Source organism: Mesocricetus auratus, unplaced genomic scaffold (assembly GCF_017639785.1).
Source record: "Mesocricetus auratus isolate SY011 unplaced genomic scaffold, BCM_Maur_2.0 Super-Scaffold_100008, whole genome shotgun sequence".
In the NCBI taxonomy this organism is placed as follows: domain Eukaryota; kingdom Metazoa; phylum Chordata; class Mammalia; order Rodentia; family Cricetidae; genus Mesocricetus; species Mesocricetus auratus.
Window position 1 is genome coordinate 25,653,514 of NW_024429192.1, and position 5,990 is coordinate 25,659,503.

Below are 5,990 nucleotides of genomic sequence, written 5' to 3' on the forward strand. Positions count from 1 at the left end.
ACAACGCTGGCTTTTGTATTTATTTACCACTTTGCCATTTCATTTTCTCTCTCAATCTCACGTATATTTTTAAACACACTGTAAACCTTTAGAGGTTTTTCTTCATTTAAGTCTGACTTTACTGTAAATCTTTATGTTTTTCTGACCACGTGTCTTATCTGTAAAACCGCGGCCGTTTTAAACTGCTGGTTTTTCCGTCAAGATGGCGGGCGTAAGCGTGACTTCAGCTTACCGCCTCAGTCCATGCTGACATCCAGCAAAAGCTGCCACTTCCAGCTGTACGTACACACCTTTTAATTGTTAGCAGAGTCTCTTAAAACAACCTTGCTGGGTTTTTTTTTTTTTCTTATTATGCTGAGTCAGGAAGACTCCGGTAAGCGAGCCACGTGAATCTCGGCTTGTCAATAGCAAAACAGAGCACACCTGAGAAAAATGCTGCTACTAAAATCTGTGCTTCTCTCTGTTCTTCTGTTTTTAAAATTCCTTTAAAGCTTTTGTTATTTTGCGTGGAAATTCATGATCCCACTCCTGATCACCATTATGTTAAGAGAAGCTTTTTCTTTTGCTAGCCGCTTTGGTTTATCCCCCGCCAGTCACCTGGGCTCTGCCGCGCCAGCCTGGTTCTAGAGCCGCATCAGTCCCAAATAAACACACAGGAGGCTATATTAATTATGAAGCTGTTGGCCTTGCTTGTCCCTTACTGGCTAGCTCTGCCTTAAGTAATTACCCCATAATTGTTAATCTAAGTATGTCTCTTACCGGAGAATAGTTCCCGGCTTCCTACCCCTATGGCGTCACATGTCGACTCTCTTGTCTTTCTCCTTCCCAGAGTTCTCCTGGACTCCTAGTCCCTCCTATCTAGGTTTCCTATAGGCTCAACAGTACTTTATTGACAAATGCACAGGACTTCCCCCAACAGAAATTACTCACAAGATACCAAAAAAGTAACCCAGATGAGCCAAGTAGTTTTCCGCTGCCGAACTGGAAGCCGAACTCCGGGAAAAAGAGACCGAGACTTCCTGTGTGCTGTCTTTTATGCCTTCCCCCACAACGCCCCCTAGCCATGCCCAAAAGTGGGCCTGGCTAGTGACGTAGTTCACCGCCTATGTACGTATACGTCTTTACGTCTGGCCATATACGTCTTTAGTCATGCCTAAAGTGGGTGTGGTTAGTGGTGTGGTAAACCGCCCTTTTATTACCTCATCTGTATGCGCCTCTAGTAAGTCACATGTTTAATGGCAGCATACAGACTTCCTCCTACAGTTAGGTACTGTGTTACCTTGAATAAATACTTTTTTTTTTTTTTTTTGAAAAAAAAAAATACTTTTTTTTTTTTGTTTCCAGTGTTCTGATGAATGTTAAATACATGTAGGGATATGAGTTTTACATATCAGATATAGCTTTACATGAGGAAGCAGTTGGTGAAGTCCCATGTGAAAGAGAATCTAAGAAGACTTTTACGCACATAATAAAACAGATTAACTCTGTGGAAGCAAGTGATATCCATAAATATATGGTGACTTGCACATGATAAAAATTGTTTACTTTGAGAATAGAAGAAAAAAACATTTTGAAATCTAAAACAGTTCAGTACAAATTAGCCTGTCATTTCATTTACATTTTTTAGTCAAAATGAAATATCAGAAAGTAGATTTATTAGAGTTCAATTCACCCTGCTTTTCTAGAAGTTCTATTAAATATACTATTTATCTTTTAAAAACATTAGCTAAATTTTTCATTGACACTTTTTAGTTCATTTTGTTTTTGTTTTCTTTTGTTTTTGTTTTTTCAAGACAGGGTTTTTATGTGTAGCCCTGGCTGTCCTAGAAATAGCTCTGTGTACCAGGCTGACCCAAAACTCACAAAGATCTGCCTGCCTCTGCTTCCCAAGTGCCAGAATTAAAGGCATGTACCACCCCCTCCCTGCTTCCTTGACACTTTTTAAAAGTTGATGTGTTAGTGTTAATTACTATTGGCATATGAGAAACAAAGGCAAACATGCATGCATATTTTCCAAACAATTAATGAATACAAAATATAGATTATTTAATTGACTCTCAATTTAAGCTAATGTGTGGGGGAAAAATAGTTAAATACAAAAAAAAAGTTTAAAAAATTGAATCTGAAGAAAACTAGCCCCAATTTTGTTTTAAATCTATTAACTCCTCCTCTCCTCCCCCCACCCCCACCCTGCCAAAAGAAGCGTTAATGGAAATATTTTCTTTGCCCAACCTTGTTTGTTTAACTTTAAGTGTCATTTGACTGGGCCATGAATTGGAGAGCCTTCTACTAAATACTTTTCAGAGAAACTCTCAGTATTTATATTTGAGATTAACATTACAAAAGTAGATTTAGTTTAAGTGATTGTCTTATTGAGGTAAGTAGACTTTAATTAGACTTTCCACAGTCAGGCTGCGGTGAATTTCACCTGTGATGCTTTAACTTGTGCAACAGAGATTCTTTTTTTTTATCATTTTTTATTTTAATTTTAAATAGCTTGTTTTACACGTCAATCCCAGTTCTCTCTCCCTCCCCTCCTCCCGCACTCCTCTTCCCCCCCACCCTCCCACCCTATTGCCAAATCCTTCCACATAGGGGATATCTAGAGTCTGTCATTTCACTCTGGGTAGGGTCCAGGCACTCCCCTAAGAGTCCAGGCTGAGAGAGCATCCCTCTTTGTGCTATAGGCACACGATGACTGTTTGTATTCCAGGGATAGACACTGATCCACAGCTCAGGGCCCCATAGGTTGCCCAGGCCTTCTCGCTGACACTCTTGCCCCAGGGAGAGAGGAGGGGAAGGACACACTAATCATAGGTCTAGTGTTGAGATCTGGTACTGTGTCCCCTACTTACCAGGAGATGGTAATCTAAGGAGAGAGAACTTTCCTTTAGAGATACTGGTGTAAGCAGAGAGATGTGTTGAGCCTATAAATCTGTGCAGGTGGCACTGCCGAGAAGAGAGAATTAGGGGAACGAGGAAGGTTCCGTGAGATGACTTGAACCGTGGAAAACTTTGGCGGAGGAAAGGGGCTACAGTGTTAATTAATGTGCGATCACTGGAAGTTGAGACTGGGTTCCATCAGCAGGCCTCCTCGACTAATCCTGTCTCTTTTGTGTACCGGAAACCAATTGCCTCGAATCTCAGTACTTTGTACTTAGCCCAGGGAATGTGGAATCTGGCCGTCCTTGGGTGGTTTCCATGAGCATGGCCAAGACTGGGAGCAGACTCGGAAAATCTACAATTGTCATGTGATTCTGAACAACAAGGGATTAGTAGTGGCCAGTTACAGGAAGACACTTCTTTGTGATGTAGAGATCCCAGGTCAGGGGCCTCTGGGGAAAGCAACTCTACCATGCCAGGAACCAGTCTTGAGCCACCCATCAGCACACCAGTAGGCAAGGTTGGTCTGGCAATCTGTTATGACATGCGGTTCCCTGAACTTTCTTTGAGACTGGCTCAAGCTGGGACAGAAATACTGACTTACTCTTCAGTCTCTGGATTGGTTACAGGCCCTGCCCACTGGGAGGTGTTGCTGCTGGCCCGTGCCATTGAATCTTAGTGCTATGTGATAGCAGCAGAACAGTGTAAGAGGCCTCCATGAGACAAGAGCAAGTTATGGGCACTGCATGGTGGTGGACCCCTGGGGTACAGTGGTGGCCCTCTGCTCTGAGGGACCAGGCCTCTGCCTTGCCAGAATTGATCTCAACTTTCTACAGCAGATGCGCCAACACCTGCCTGTGTTCCAGCATCGCAGATCTGACCTGTATGGCAATCTGGGTCAACCATGGTCTTAAGCCTTTTAACTTCTGCTGGGGTTGAGACACACATACACAGACGCAAACACACACAGATACATGCAAAACTGGGAGGTGATGCTACTGTGTCTTGTATGTAGGACCCAAGCACAGTTCCCTTCACTTGCAGAACCTTCAACTCTCTTAATGAAACACAGGTTCAAGTTCGTGGGAAAGAAGAAAAGTTGACCTGCCCTCAGATTTCAGTTTCAGAAAAGTAAAATTTTACATAGTCAGTGTTCTTTTTATGAAAACTGAAGTTATGCTGAGGGCTTAGCAGCGCTGGCATTGAAAAAAATATAATAATCATAATGTGAAAAACAACTCCCCCAAAAAAGAAAGTCAATTTATTATGTAAGTCTATGTTGGAGATAACTCTTGCTGTCTGTACTCCTAAGGAAAGGAGCTTAAAAACCTGGTTCCAAAATTACATCTAGATTTCCATTATTTACACTCTACCTGCTACCTACTGTCCTCTGTTGCATTCTCCAACTTCTTGACAAGGTTTTTGGTTTTTGTTGTCGTTATTTGTTGTTTTTGGTGGGGGACTTCTCAACCTCTTGCATGGAACAATTTCTTAGGATAAATTTTACGTAAAATATTTATTATAATATGGTATTCCTTATTTCTGTCAGTATTTATCTATCTTCTTTCTTTGTCTGTCTGTCTATATGTATGTGTCTCTGTCTCTGTATCTGTCTCTCCCTATATGTATTAGCATGCAAAATTTACTATATTTTCTTTGACAAGTTAAAGGTGATCCTTATAACTTTAATGTTGACGTTTTCTAATATAAAACAAAATATAATTATTTCCGGGAGGCTAAACAGATTGCTTAGTAGCGGGAAATATTTGCTATTCTTGCAGAGTATTCAGGCTTGGTGAACGGTCTCCTGGATCTGCAGTTCCAAGGGATCTGAACTCTCATTTGACATTAGCCAGTACTGCACGCAAGTGGTTCTCATAAATACACTCAGGCACATGTAAGTGCACATAAAGTAATTACAGATAATACGTCTTTTAAAAATATAATTATCGCCAGAATCTCCCACTAGTTATCATTAACAGTTTCTGCTATCATGCATTTCTAAAAATAAGAGATGGCTATTATTTTTGTAAATATTTACCTACCTGTAAGATTTAACATTCTTTTCATCATACAATACTATTTGTTCTATAAAAAAATTTAAGTTTCAAAATGGCTAATTGATAACTTATGTATGTATAGATGGTGTGCAGACAGAAGCCAAAGTGTGATAAATTATTAGGATAGAGTCCTTGAAAGAAAATAAAGGGAATGACTTAGAGTTATTTCCAATTTCTGAGGTGAAATATACTTCTGAAAGTATTTATTTCATGTGTCAAGTTATTATAAAGTGAAGGTGTATTAGCCTGTCTATACTAGCTATGGAAAAACATGGTCAGATTGACATGTGAAACAATCTTGTTTCTAATTTAAATGATAAAAATGATAAATAAAAAGAAGTATCTCATTCACTTAAAAGTTTAAAAGTTTGGTGACTGCTTAAAGAAGCTGTAGCAGTTGGCTTTTTAAAAACTATAAACAGAATATTAGGTTTTAAATTATGGATGATTTAATTTTTTCACCCAATAACATTTGCCTTAGCACATATTTTTTTCAATGAAACTATTCTTCCAAATGTAAATGCATATTTCAATTTTAATAATTTATTAATGTGTGAAAATACTGTATATTCTCTGCCTATGAAAATAGTTTTTCTTTTTTACTGTATGTTTTTACTTCAATGTTATTTTCAGGTAAATATATTGTCTCATCAAGAATAAGGTAAAAGCACTTTTTAAACTTCTATATTTTGCATGACTGGATGCTAAAAAAGGAGGCTTTGATATGAAATAATAGATCAGTAATGCTTTGGTTAACCTCAAAACCATGATTCTATGTCATGTGGGTAATTTATATTCTTAAACTATTTATACACACACACACACACAAACACACACACACACACACACACACACACACACACGTATATACCCATGTCTCATACCAGAATGCATTAAATTCATCTATAATGAACATAGAAAGTTTCTGTAATACTACTTATTGTAGTTAGTTTCAAGAAACTAAGGTATTTATTAACCTGTTGCTAATGAATGCACATGACATCCACAACTTAATCTCTCGATATCACCTTAGCTTCTTCATTATCA

The 5,990-nt window shown here is 38.7% G+C and overlaps 1 pseudogene; it reads left to right on the forward strand.

Annotated features, from left to right (window-relative positions):
* The first annotated feature begins 202 nt into the window (after positions 1-202).
* Positions 203-3,797, forward strand: LOC101843349 (annotated as a pseudogene).
* Positions 3,798-5,990: the final 2,193 nt, after the last annotated feature.